Consider the following 15,602-nt stretch of genomic DNA (forward strand, 5'->3'; position numbering starts at 1 on the left):
TTAAACAGATCATCAACCTTATTACCCCACTTTTGAGTCACTTTTAACATAGGTAAACTGATGCAAAGAGCTAGTAAATCTACGTCTGGTTCAACAAAAAATCTCAACTCCAGACTCTGCGACACAGTTTTAATGTTGTTTTCTCTCTCTCTCACTCTCTGTGACATCATTTCTCTTTCTCTCTTAAACTTAGACACGGCTGTCTGCTTCGTCGTGTAGAACATCTGCACAACTAAAGTTGTGAACTCCACTTCCTAATGTGTTTGGCGCAAAGTTTACACAACGGTAAGCGCAGAGGCCTAGATCTACAAATACTTCATAGGAATACATTAGAAATAATTTGGCATAACGGGCGTCAGTAACGCAGTAGGCACTTCCATATAGACACCACTTGAACGCAGCACTATAACAAGTAAAATGTACTAGGTACACTGCACTCGTAAAACTGTAGAGTTAGCTTTATTTCTGAAACGAGAGAGGGCCATATTATCAACTCTTGGCAACATAATTATCGCCACTTTATAAGCAGCAAACTGCCGCTAAAGTGGCCTTAATAGGTTTGATATTATGCTCTATGGAATTCCAATCAAAACTTATGTTAGATATGAAGGACATCTGACATGAGCTTCGATTGGAATTCCATAGAGCATATTATCAAACCTATTATGGCCACTTTAGCGGCACTTTCCAGCCGATAAAGTGGCAATAATTTTTGTCGCCCAGGCTTGATATTATTTCCCAGAGTGCGTAGTGTACAGCAGCTTCTCTTTAAAATGTATAATTACCTCCGAGCATTGACAACAGATAGGTTACAACAGTTTGACAAACAGATCATCAACCTTAATATGCCACTTTTGAGTCACTTTTAACATGGGTAACGTGATCCAAAGAGCTAGTAAATCTACGTGTGGTTCAACAAAAAATCTCAACTCCAGACTCTGCGACACAGTTTTAATGTTTTCTCTCTCACTCTCTGTGACATCATTTCTCTATCTCTCTTAAACTTAGACACTGCTGTCTGCTTGGAGGTCTAGAAGATCAGCCCACCTGAAGTTGTCCATCCCAGTGCCTGCAGTGTTTGGCCGCAAGATTTATACAACGGTAAGCACTCAGGCCTACATCTACAAATCCTTCGTAGGAATGCATTAGAAATAAGTCGCCATAATGGGCTTCATTAACACAGTAGGCACTTTCATATAGACACCACTTGAACGCAGCTCTATAACAGAACTGGAATGCACGAGTCACACTGCACACGTAAAACTGTAGAGTTACCACAACTTGTAATGCTTCAGCTCATTTACTCACATCTACATAATTCTAAACTCTAATTTTCTTTTTTCTTTTGCAGATTACCAATCGGACACCTTTTGGAATCCATTTTACAATTTCTTTATAACATTGTTTAACTTATTTTGCCAGTCCTAATAAAGTTATAATTGAGTTTCGTTTATATTTATTGTTTAATAAAAGTTAAGAAAAACAAACTACATACTTCTGGGGGAGGGGTATGATGGACCACAATATAAATAATGTTGAAATACAATAGTAAGATATTCAAGAATAGGATTGAAAACGACTGAGTTTTAACTAACTGATATAATAAATACAACGGTGAGAAACTACTAAAATGGCTGTGGACGGAGTACGTAATCAACGTTTTTGCGCCTCGGCACTACTGTTCAAATAAATATATAAAAAATATAACTATTAATACTGCACAAAAGTACAGCACCAGATGAACCGGGAAAAGAAAGCAACAGATTTACTAACTGATATAAAGAAAGGTTTGCTTGTTGAACTTGAAGAAAAAAACGTGAACTTCGAAACGACGCTGATCATGCGAAGAGAGTACAACTGCTACACCAAAAAAAGAAAAGCTTTACATACAATAAGTGATACATTATCGCCGCTTTTATCGACAGGAAACTACAGATAAAGCGGCGATAATGTGCTTGATAATAGACCCTTGTAACTTCTCATAGGGGCCCAGGTTCTGATCCTAACCTAGGCTGCTATGGTTATTCACAAGTACATATTATCAAGCCCATTATCTCCGCTTTATCGGCAGTTTCCTGCCAATAAATGCGACGATAATGTATCGCCTTTTGTTGATAATATGGACCATTGCTCTTTTTTTTTACCAGTAAACTTAGGTGCATATTATCAAGGACCGGTGTTAAAATTCAGCACCGGTTGAATCACACGAACCGGGAAAAGAAAGCGTCAGATTTACTAACTGATATAAAGAAAGGTTTCCTTGTTGAACTTGAAGAAAAGGAAAACGTGGCCTTCAAAACGGCGCCGAGCATGCAAAGAGAGTACAACTGTTACACCAAAAACAAAACAAAAAAGCTTTACATACAAAATGTGATACATTATCGCTGCTTTTATCAACAGAAAACTGCTGCTAAAGCGGCGATAATGTGCTTGATAATAGGCACTTGTAACTTCCCATAGCAGCCCAGGTTCTGATCCTAACCTAGGCTGCTATGGTTATTCACAAGTACATATTATCAAGCCCATTATCTCCGCTTTATTGGCAGTTTCCTGCCAATAAATGTGACGATAATGTATCGCCTTTTGTTGATAATATGGACCATTGCTTTTTTTGTTTACCAGTAAACTTAGGTGCATATTATCAAGGTCAGGTGTTTAAATTATCGCCGTTTTATTGGCAAGAAACTGCTGATAAAATGGCAATAATGAGGTTCATAATACGGCCTAGTTATTTCCCATAGAACCCCATGATAGCACCAGAATATATGCTTCCATGGGACTTAACAAGGACGTATTATCAAGCCCACCCTCCCAACATTAATAAAAAACTCCAGACAATGCAGATACCAGGAGCTAGAAGGTCATTTTACATATCACTACCACAGAAATGTGGCGTTCCCCGCGACGTGTACGGGGACAGAGAGAGAGAGCTCAAAACATATATTTTTTTTAAAAAGACCCAAAGGGTGCCGCTCCCCAAGACTGCGGGGAGTAGGACCGTAACCCCCCCTGCATACTTCAAAATAAAACCAGAGGAGTGCCGTTCCCCAGTGCTCGGGGCACCTTACAAGCCCCCATTATGCAGAAAAATTGCCCCCGTAATTTACCCCCCCAGGACCTAATGAATAATACAGACTTCTACTTTTTTTTTCACCTTTTCCACCGAGTACAAGTACTGCATGGGTACCACACCATTTTTTTATTTAAAAATCAAAATTGACCCTAAAGATCCATGTACCACCCCCTGACCAAGACAATAGGCTCAGAATGTTTCTACCCTGCCCCCTTTCCTAATTTCTCAACTTTGTTTTACTGTTTTCTTGTGAATCTGCTCTTCCGACAAACAACCTGGCTGCCAATACTTCCTGGTTTGGAGTATTGACAGCCAATCAGCATGCAGATCCTGCTCGTAATTGTGGGTATTTACGCGACTTTTCTTTAAAAAAAACTAAAATAAAAAATAGAGCCTAAACATCCATATACGACCCCCTAAGCAAGCCTAGAGGGTCAGAATATCTCTACCCTACCCCCTTCCCTTATTTCTCAACTTTGTTTTACTGTTTTCTTCTGACTCGGTTCTAGTGAGGGACAACATGGCCGCCCACACTTCCTGGTTTTGAGTGTTGACAGACAGTTTACAGCCAATCAGCATGCAGCTCGCGCTCGTAATTGAACAGATTTCAGTACCCGTACTGAACTCCGACTCTAGATATTGCTATGATTTTACTTGCAATTTTCTAAAAAACTACTGAACGGATTTACATCATTTAACAAAAAGCACAATTTACGAACAGAACTCTACCTCTCTGCCAATTTCGTGTAATTCCGTTCAGCCGTTCGGGCTGTAGCCCTGGCTAAAGCTCCCTATGGAAAATTGCATGGGGAAAACATGTTTTGGGTCTTTCTCGGCCCCCGCTTGATGAATCACCCAAACTTTCAGGAAAGGAGCGGAACTGAGCAGGCCATTTTTTTGGAGAAATTCGCGAAGATTCGTCCACCGATGCCAAAGTTATTCCAAATAGAATGTTGTGGATTTCCTATGGAAACTAGGTCCTAACTATAACTACCTACTGGCGACTGCCAGTAGGTAATATATATATATTACCTACTGGCGGCCACCAGTAGGTAGTTATAGTTAGGACCTATGTAATATATCCACCGCAAAAAAAATAAAAACCAAGCGCCGGCTCCTGTGCTTGTTTAAAAATTAGCTACCTGGGAAGGAGAAATCCTGCGGTCTAAAATATTGCATTTGAAGCGGGGGCTGAGAAAAAAGGGGGACCCAAAACGTGTTTTCCCCATGCAATTTTCCATTGGAATCATTCATCACGGCTACAGTCCGAACAGCTGAACGGAATTACACCAAATTTGGCAAAGTGGTATTCCTTGGTTCAGATTCATGCCTTTTGCTTAAATGGTGTAAATCCGTTCAGTAGTTCCTGAGAAAATTACAATTAATACTACATATATATCAATGAACTCGGTGGATCCGCGCATCTTGCGCGCACTCTAAGCGCACCGTCCCGATCACGCGCTGAATGCTAATTGGATGTCAAGTGGTTGTTAACATTCGAAACCAGGAATTGTTGGCAGCCATTTTGTGCCTTGGTAGAAGCGAGGATCTAGAAAATAGTGGAACAAGTGTTCAAAACGTATAAAGGGGGCAAGTAAGAAATATTTTCATCATCTAGACCTGATTATGGGGCCCCACAAGGACCTCTAGGGTACAAAAAAAATATTTTTTTTTTGGGGGGGGGGGAAACTGAGAAATGTGTGTTTGGTGCATGCATCCGCTGTAATGAAAATAAAAACGAAGCGTGGGCTCCTGTGCTTGTTTAAGCATTAGCTAACTGGGAGGGGCAATTCCCGGGGTCTAAAATATTAAATTTGATGGAGGTCCAGAGGGTCCCTGTAGCCCAGGGACCGTCATTCCTTGGTGCTACAAAATGAATGGGTGAGGGAGCTCAAAGGTTTGTCTAAGCCCCGAGGATTACCACCCTCTGGGGCTTTTTATATTTTGAGAGGGTGGCCGCGTGGTCTCCATTCAGGAGCACTCGAAAGCCTTGGGGATCTGTTACTGTTTGATATGGCAAGGCGGGAGTCGAGGTTCCCGCTGTGTCATAGCAAACTTGAGGGCATATTAACAAGTGCCATATTGCCGCAATTTTTGTAAAAAAGCCAAAAATGCGTTGAAAATTATATCGCCCTATTACTAGGTGACGCTAAGATGCATTAATACAGGTTAGCAGCCGGTTTGGTAAGGGCTAGCCTCGTATCTCCAATGAGTTGCAATGTAGGTGTTCTCAGTGGGAAGGTAGGTGTTTCTATGAGAATATAAAAAAAGAAATGTGAGGTATGACAATGGCGTTGTATTTACAAGGCGCCTCTGGATTTGAGGACCGATAGGAAAACTCTTGCTAATTGCGGTTTATGTTGGTTCCTAACATCTGTTCTGAAGTAGACTTAAGCATGTTTAATATGCGAGGTGGATTGATATGTTAAGTCCACAGTCTTATATTAACAAGCTTTTCACTTGCAAACATAAATTATCGCTGTATTTCTCGCGATATTGGGGGCATATTTACAAGGACAGGGTTAAAGTTATTGTTGCTTTAGCGTTAAGAAAGTGTTGTTAAATCCGCCATAATGGCTTAATAATAGGCTTTTGAGAATTCGTGAGAATTCCAATAGAAGCCTAGGTTTACACCAGAACATGTTAACTTTGTCCTTGATAATATACTCCCAAGTTTGCTATGGCAGTGCCAGAGCCTCGGCTCTCACTCTTGCATAGCAAACAGCAACGTTGAAAAAATATTCCGGTAAGATAACAAAGGATTTTGAAGTCCATTATCGCTATTTTAGTTGTAGTTTGCTGCTGTTAAAGCAGCGACAATTTTAACACCGTCCTTGTAAATATGCCCCTAAGTTTTGTAATGTCGATAATCCTGTCTCCCATTTAAATAGGCAGGAAGTATTTAGTGAAGTGTATTGTGAATCATGAAGCAACACTGTCTAATTGTGATCGATAAAGAATTCCTAGATTTGTATACTTCTTTTGCTCGTAATGTGCATAGGGGCAGATTTACCAGTTCCTTGCGTCACTATTGCGTCACTTTTAAAATGGGAAAAGTGACGCAAAAGTGGCACAAAGGGCTTCTAAATCTGCTACACAGTTTTCTGTCTTAGTTTGCATTCCTTTCTGTCAAGTAGAGGATCCTGGGTAAATATAATGGTTTCTGTACAGCCAGTACCTTTGAACCGTACCCCCAAACTGCTTACTGTCTGTTACCATAGTAACAGTTCATGGAACACTTATGTGAGCACACAGGTTTCAAGTTCACCACACAATGTTGCTAATCCAAACAGTTAGTGTGCTGGAGTGTTTAAAATGTTCCATAGGAACCGTTAATCGCAGATACAGACTCTGGTAAAGAGCTAGCCTCAGTATTATACTTCTAGTTGTAAACATAATTTCTATTTTAATTGTTCAATGTTTCCTAAGCATATGATTATCACACTAAATAATAGTGAAATATTGTCAGAAAAAGAATACGTATATACTTTTTTGCATTAACTTTTATTAAAACAACAATAAATAACTAGAAATGTAACTTTAAAATAACAATATAATAAATACCTAGAAACATAACTTTAATATAACAATATAATAAACTAAATGTGAGATGGACTCCAATGGAAGGAGGGTTGGTAACCTGCAAAACAAAAATGATCGATGTGACTGAATGAGGTCAAAGATCACAAATTGGCAATATTTGTTAATTTGCACGTCTGAAGTGTGCCTGATACATTCCACTTCTCTTATAGGCCCGCATTCAAGAGGTGTCTGTACAGAAGTACCTACTGCGACAGATTTACAGTATGGACCAACAGGTCTTTAAAATGATTCAGAGTTGAGACAGAATTAGGTGAGAGATCCCGTCATTATGCAGGACAATATTCTTTATTTCGAACTCATTTAATTGGAGGCGTGTATCTAGGCCGCTCTGCTTACCTTGTGTAAACACTGTGACTAACAGTGTTCACAACTTAATTTTTGCTTTGGTTCTACACTCCAGACTGTATTACATCCAGCCTTGATTTTTATATCGGCAGAGTGGACAGCAGAGTCCACTTAAAAGAGAAAGAGAAACAATGTGAGATAGAATGAGAGAGGGAAAGAGAGAAAAAAACGACATTGAAAATGTGAGATAGAGAAAATAATAGATGGAGCAGGAGAGGTAGTGTTAATACTGAGAAAATCTTCATAGCTTACCTTTTTGCCTCCGTTGTGTGTCCAAGCACATGCGGTTCATAGTGCATCCTCAAGTTTAGTGATCTGAAAGATAGTATAGAGTTAGTAATAGCAGAGTACATATAACTGCACATGTATATTTCTGCTTTATGTCTTCACACACTCAGGATACTGTATTACATCAACGTCCACTGCAAGGAGGTGTCTGTGCACTCTTTTTCTCCCAAAGTACTATATCACATGCACTCCCATTACATAGGGGTGAGTTCTCATTGCTGCGTACCCAGACTGTGGCCCCCCATTGGCTCCCAGAGTCTGAAGGTGAGTCCCTTTTCTTGCGCCATCAGGGGCAGATTTACAAGCTCCTTGTGCCACTTTTGCGTCACTTTTCCCATGTTAAAAGTGACGCAAAAGTGTTGGAAGGGGCTTGTAAATCAGCCCCTCAGACTGTTGCAACCTATCTATTCTCACTGCCCGGAGGTAATTATACATTCCTATGCAGTCAAGCTGCTGCACATTACCCATCTCTCTTCCCACAGGTGACTTCTTGTTGCTTCGGAAACAAGCTTCTTTGCTCACCTTGTGCCATTGGTGTGATTCAAAGAAGGTGCACCACTTGTCAAAGCAGTCTTCTCAGACGTTGTTACGATGGCCAGGCATCATCCCAGAATCCTCGAACGTTGAACTTTGGAGGTGTTGTAAAACACAACCTGTTAGATAAAAAGGTACACGTGGTTACAATCATCACGAGCGACGGACATTTGACCGATTTTAAAAACTTTCCTGCTATTGGAAAAAAAAAATACAAAGGCAATTAGATACGTTATATAGGACTGCGTACGCTTAACTCGCTGCGTCGCCTTTTTGTATCCAGTCTGTTGCACCCCATCTACTCCCCCTGCTGCGCACCCAGGCCTCACTGCTCACCGTCTCGTGGACAGGGTACGTTCTACATTATGCAGTCCTGCTCTGCCATCAAGAAATCTCCCATTTGGTACTGAGTCTTGATTTCACTACGGCAAAGGACATACTTGTGCACCTACCTTCATCGCCAGTTCCTCACCGGCTCAGTCCTTGCTGTACCACTAACTCAGTGACCAAAGAGGTCTCACACGTAGTGGTGGGACCCCCTGCTCTGTGGTTCAGGCCTACATGAGGCGACCGAACCACTAGGACGGGTCATCACATCGCCTGCGATGGGAACAACTCTAAAATGGCATAGAGCTTGTGCGCCCCATCTTTTTTATTGGTAGAGTCACGTGTGTAGGGGCGTATGTGCTGGCTGGGTGTGGTGTGGGTGTATACCAGCCATGAGGGAGTCTGAGTGTGCTGTTCTGACCACTGGACCTGGAAGTAAGACATCACTACATTGGAAATCTGGGCCATGTACGTACCATTGTTGTGTTTTCGTGGAAGTGTAAGTGGCGTGGGCTGAACTGACGTATGCCAGTGCTGCGCGAGGCTGTGAACGATCACTCCAGAGCAATGGGCATGGTTCGGTCGTTAGCTATATGAAAAATGTACTGATTTGGGTGTCCGTGTCAGAGTGCTGCCGTCTCCCGGGTCTTACACGCAAATGTGTCATTATGTCTGTAAAGTGACACAATATGGCTAACATGGAAGGTACGGGGTATCACTGACCGTATATTCATCCATAGTTGCACACATAAAAGATGGTGGACATGACCCATTTCGCAAATATGAATGTTTGTTGTACATTCAGTGGAGTGTTGTAGCTGTAGTAATACAGGGCTGTGAGAGGTTTAGGTTGCAGTGTTTGGCACATGAAGGACAGATAATATATATACGTATGTGGTCATTGAGGTATACTGTCGAACTTGGTGCTGGAATTCATTGTTCGAGATCTTCCCCTGTGTCTGAGATAATATGGCTGTGTCCACTGTGCAGTACACTACAGGTATCAATACGATATTTTCACATGGAAAAGTTTTTTGTTTCTATAGTGAGTTGTGTATAGCATATCACAGGTACACTTGGGATTCTGTAAATTATTGTTGATGTGCAAATTTACTCCCTTATACACAGTTGGTTGTCACATCTCTGAACATTCAACTATGGTGCGTTTGAGGGGATATGGTATCTTTGGAAGGTCCGTTGTCCTGTTTTGGGCTGCCTCTGAGCTAGTAGGGGGAGGGAACCCGGGGGTTGGTTGTGGTGGTGGTGGCACTGGGTGTTATGATTCTGTTGGGTGTCGGAGGTGCATGATTAGTACCTCTATCACATATTCGTCTTTAAATATGGGTTTGAGTTGGGTGTAATTTACGCAATAGATAGTCGACCTCCTTACACCAGTTAAATGTTGATGTTAATTTGTTACTTGTAGATGGAGCTATTGCCTGTTTATTTCGTGGTTTATGGCGATTTTGTTGGCCGAAGGAAACAATTGAAGAGTGGTGATAGTTGCAGTTTTTACTAGGTTAAGATTGGGATGATAATTAAAAAAGATAGAAAAAAATAGATATGCTTAATTAACATTATAATTAAGAATTATCATTTTAAAAACCTTTGAAATTCACTGAAAAAAACATAGGTTTCAGGCAGGTTATAGTAGGGAATTATCATTTAAAAAACCTTAGAAATTCATTAAAAAAAACATAGGTTTCAGATGTGTTATAGTTAGCATTGACATTTCACTCATACAAAACCATTGAAATTCCTCTGTTATAGTTAGTTGTACTAACTGTAACTCTTGCGCCCACAATACACTGGTGATGATGTCACATATAACATCATTCATGACATTGTCAGTGACATCACTGATGACATCACTGATGACACCCCTGAAACCTATGGTGTTTCCAATTAATTTTATTAACAAGCAAAAGATCCATGTAACAAAATTATACAGTGAATAAAAATAATTAGTCACAGGTTACAAATCATACAGCCCCAAGGTGTGAACCCTTTAAAATAAAAATGTTTAGTGCACCAGTGTACCATATTAGCATGTTGCTCTAAACAGAATGCTATAATAAGCATAACCCAAAATATTGTGCACATCTTCAAAGATCATTATACATCAAATGGTCAAAAAAAATGCCTGATAATTTGAAGGATAAACTTATCCAATTATCATGATACAACCCAAGTGGGTGAAAACTAACAATCGTAGTTGCTGTTGCCTGGCTGCTGGCTATTTAGGAAACATGCCGTAAAATAATTGCTATGACAAACATTCAGTGATCTCAAGTGTTATGTGTTATTACGCCCAAGTGGGCTACTATGAACTAAAAAAAGTCCATATGAATAATGTAATCAATAGAAGGTGGAGTATTAGACACCTACACTTCTCTTGCCTGTATTGATATCTGTAAAAATCAGAGATGGAGATGGTATAATAAAATCAAAAAAGTGCACAACTAAAAATATATGGAAACACAAATTCAAAAATTCAGCATTACGAATAATGTATGGGAGATACAAAGCAGCAATGAATCTACATAGCAGTCTACAAATGTACAGCCATTTCTTCATCCAGATTAAGCCCATTCGGGCCCATAGTGTTGAATCTAATAATGAGTACATACATTATTCGTAATGCTGTATTTTAGATTTTGTGTTTCATTGTATAATAAGTTGTGCTCTTATTTGATTTTATTATACCATCTCCATCTCTGATTTTTTACAGATATCAATACAGGGTAGAGAAGTGTAGGTGTCTCCTCCTTGCCTCATGCGACGACGTTCCGTGGCGAGGCAGGCAAACCTCAAATATCAAACCAAATGTTGTCGCTCTTTTCTCCCAGCACAGCAACCACGGACAACAAAAAGGACTTTTCAGAAGCAAAAATGTATTGTGCAAATGAATGGCAATCTGGCGGCCACTCATGGTGTGGTCAGAGAGTGGTCACCAGATTGCCATTCTTTTGCACAATACATTTTTGCTGCTGAAAAGTCCTTTTTGTTGTCCTTGGTTGCTGTGCTGGGAGAAAAGATATATATATGGTTTGATATATATATAAAATATATATATATATATATATATATATATATATATATATATATATATATATATATTCCAAACGAAGCTGTTCAACAGAGAAAACACCATACGCGATTTCCCGATTTCACCTTTTATTGTTTGGCAAGCAGCTGCAGAAGCCGTGTCAGTGAGCACAGGATTCTACCTGAAACGCGTTTGACAAGTTGGCCTAATTTACGCTGAAAAGTCATGATTCAACTTGCAGCTGCTTGCCAAACAATAAAAGGTGAAATCTCTGTTGAGCAGCTTCGTTTGCAATATTGAGTGGCCTTGCTCTGGCCACGAAAAAAATGCCCCACTGCGGTCAGCAGGTCCTCGCGCTTTGCAAAATGAAGCGCAACAGAAGAGCGATGTTGCCTGTTTGGGAAGCACAAGACAAGCTGCATGTTATCCATGAACTGTACAGTGACTTACTGGATTTTATTGTTGGAGGAAAATATAGCGACGCCACTATGGCTTATGAATGGACTTCAATACCCAGTATGCACTAAGAACAAGCCCGGATGAGCGGGACTATTTAATCTGAACATCCCCAGTGCGAGGTAACTTGGAAAGCAGCATGTCACCAGAAGCCGTGTCAGTGAGCAAGGAATTCTACCTGAAACGCGTTTGACAAGTCAGCCTAATTTACACTAGAAAGCCATGATTCAACTTGCAGCTGCTTGCCAAACAATAAAAGGTGAAATCTGGACATTGTGTGTGGTGTTTTCTCTGTTGAGCAGCTTTGTTTGGAATATTGAGTGGCCTTGCTCTGGCCATGAAAACACCCCATTGTGGTCAGCATTTCCTCGCGCTTTGTCAAATTTAGCGCAACAAAGAAGCGATGTTGCCTGTTTGGGGAGAACAAGACAAGCCGCATGTTAACCATGAACTGTATAGCGACCTAATGGATTTTATTGTTAGAGGAAAATGCAGCGACGCCACAATGGCTTATGAATGGACTTCAATACCCAGTATGCACTGAGAACTAGCCCGGATGGGCGTGATTATTTAACCTGAACATCGCGAGAGCGAGGTGACTTGGAAAGCAGCATTTCACCAGAAGCCGTGTCAGTGAGCAAGGGATTCTACCTGAAACACGTTTGACAAGTCGGCCTAATTTACGCTGGAAAGCCATGATTCAACTTGCAGCTGCTTGCCAAAAAATAAAAGGTGAAATCTGGACATCGCGTGTGGCGTTTTCTCACTTGAGCAGCTTTGTTTGGAATATATATAAATATATATATATCATGCTCGTTGGGGGTCCAGAAATTGAGCCTCACTCGAACAAAGGACAGCCGTTTCCCCATTAACAGCTTTTATTACTGGTACAGACAGCTTCACTATCCATCAATTAAAAGCATTGACTGAAACCCTGACGCGTTTCGAGAAGTACTCTTTATCAAAGGGTGAACAACAGTCTCATGGCGCAAACACGTCTCCACCTTCCTTTCTTTTAGCATTTATCGCAGGCCCTGATTGGACGCCTCTCAATGAGATAATGTTGTAATCTGGTACATTCCTCCCCCCCTGTCCCCTTCCTGATGGTATGTTCCACTGGAGTCTACTGTAGAATGTTGACAGCCACCAGGCAGTCTTGGAGAGTGGGTGACAGAATAAACACAGTTCTTATACTTCCTGCCTCAAGTACTTTCTTTGCAACACTGGCGACGACGGGAAACGGCGCAGGGGGCCATACTGTCACCTCCCCTTTCAGTACTCTCTCCGATCAGTGCTCGAGTGCTGTGGTGATATTTGTGCTGTTCACAGATGAAAAGGAAGTTCCTTCAGTGGACTCTGCTCGACGGTGAAACTGACAAGATTTCCAAAGGTCTGTTAATTGAAGTTTGTTTGGGAATTTCTTGTAGAAGGAGCCGTGTATAAGTTGAGCAGACATCGTTCCCTTCACTAATCTGAACTGTTTAGTGTGCGGACAGCCTGGTAGCTCCACTGCTGCTGTTGACAAGAAATAAGCATCGTCAAGGAGGAGAATATCATTTTACTACAGTCACACTGAGGGAGAGTGAGGAAGTGTGCGCTAATACGGGGAGCTGGTTGTGTTGTTAAAAGCCATTTGTACATGACTGCTGGGTCCCAGGATGTATTGTGACTGATTTTGACAGTTTCGAATTGCCACGCCGATATCGTGTGGGGAAGTGTGCACTGCTGACTGGATCTCAGCTTCTTGGAGAGTGTCATCGGGAGGCGCGCTGCTGGTGTCCTTCCCTCAGCAGGGTTCCTTAATTGCCACCTACTTCTAACCTCTAGTTGCAGCTGTGGAGTTAACGCAGCTGCTGCCTTTTCCGAGTATCCTGTCAGTAAGAAGACAGGCTCAGGCTGGCGCTGTACTAAGACACTTTCCTCAGGTTGGTGAAGTGTCTGTGTTCCGTGTACTTTTCGAGCCTACGCAGTGCCCTGCCGGTGGAGTTTCTGCCAGCTGAGGCAGGCGCTGCACTGCATCCCTGTCAAGAAGAAGAAGGGCTTTGGCAGGCGCTGTACTGAGACGCTTTCCTCAGGTCTGGGAAGTGTCTGTGTTCCGTGTACTTTTCGAGCCTGCGCAGTGCCCTTCCGGTGAGATCCTGTCAGGATATCCTTCAGCTGAGGCAGACGCTGCACAAAGACACTTCTTCAGGCCAGGGAAGTGTTTGTTTTCCGTGTGTTGAGTCTGCGCAGTCTCGCCGTCTGTATTCCTGTCATAAGCATCAGCAGTTTTGTTTAAGCGTGAATTCTGGCGCACTCCTCCCTCAGGGCCGTTATTTCTGACGGAAAATCCCGCCATTATTGTTATCAGTTCCACCCACTGCAAGGCGCAAAAGCCTTGTCAGGACCGCAATACACTTTTCATCAGGCTTTCATCTTTGCAGTGCAGCCTTACAGTTCATGGACGGTGTGCTGGAAGTGTTCAGTTGGTGCTATTGAGTGACAGTTGATTCCGGATTCATCCTGGAAGTCCTATGCAGCGATTTTCCGGTGACTGAAAGTTCCTACAGTAAGACTGCTCATTCTTTTACGCCTTTCTGGAACAGGAAGTGCCTTTTAGAGACTGTTCCGTTTTTTTGTTTTTCCTTTCCCTTTGACTTATAACAGCCAAGGTGTAGTTATATGGTTCTATGGTTCACCCAGCATTGACAATAATTTGTACCACAAGTGATAGTGACCTGTATCACTTCAAAAAGGGTAATTTTTAAGCGTAGGGTGTTGATCGGGGTGGGGGATGATTTAGCCCTTGGTATAGACGTGCCCTGTTTCATGTGATGAAGTGCATTTGTGACGTTAATTTTATTGTGACATTCTGGTACACTAGGTACATTTTTGCAGGCCTGTAGAGTGCGGTGGTTCTATCATTCTATAATTGAGAGTAACCTGTGTCCCCATTACATCCAGCTGTACGCTAGTACTATTTCAGAGCTAATTAGCACTTTTAGGAATTCCCTTAGTTCATATTCAGACCCTTATGCACTTTGTAATTAGTCAATTGTGACTAAGTAAAATACAGTTACGGTCCAGCTGTTCCTTATATAGAGTGATTCTGTGCTTTTAGGGGCCCGGATTATGTTTTATCGTGCATTGGGGACAGGTCCCCTCCCCCAGTAAGGTGCATTTTACCATATCCAGCTATTGTAGTTGTGGGCTCTACCTTTGTGATGAAATATTTACCACAGGATTCTCCGTTCCTGTTTTCAGAGCCCGCCCTGCAGAGTCGGTGGCCCCCCGGAAAAATGGAGATGTTTTGAAACTGTGTTTACTGAGGGGGCATGTCACGCTCTTCATCCACACCAGTCAGCGGACTTCCATGAATATTTGGTGCTGGTATAAGAGAAAGGGAGAAGGGGGAGGAGCGGTCCTCTCCTGGGCAATCTTCGTGTTTCTGTGCCAAGCAAGTATCAACGTGTGGCAGCCAAGAGCACTTGCTATATATACTTTCCTGCAAGCATCATGAACTGAGAATAAGAATGATTTATTGATGCATTCTGGGACTCGCAGTTGCGAATCAAGATCACATGATCACTTGAACACTCACCTGTGACCAAGGCGCACTTTCGCGCCGAAACGTGTAGGGATTTAATGAGTTGTTGAATGCTGCCGCACTAGACGCATTAAAGTCAGCTTGACACGAAGCCGTAGTTGTGGGCTCTACCATATATATATATATATATATATATATATATATATATATATATATATATATATATATATATATATATATATATATATATATATATGTGTGTGTGTTTTTATCATAATTGTTTTGGAAAACATGAGGCTGCGAGGCAGCAGAACCTGAGGGGTGAAGAGAAACTAAAGCAATTCGGTGTTGAAGAAATGAGAGTATAATATCTTCATGCCTTATTTAAACGGATTTGCTCC

The sequence above is a fragment of the Lissotriton vulgaris genome, chromosome 1_1 (assembly GCF_964263255.1).
Source record: "Lissotriton vulgaris chromosome 1_1, aLisVul1.2, whole genome shotgun sequence".
In the NCBI taxonomy this organism is placed as follows: domain Eukaryota; kingdom Metazoa; phylum Chordata; class Amphibia; order Caudata; family Salamandridae; genus Lissotriton; species Lissotriton vulgaris.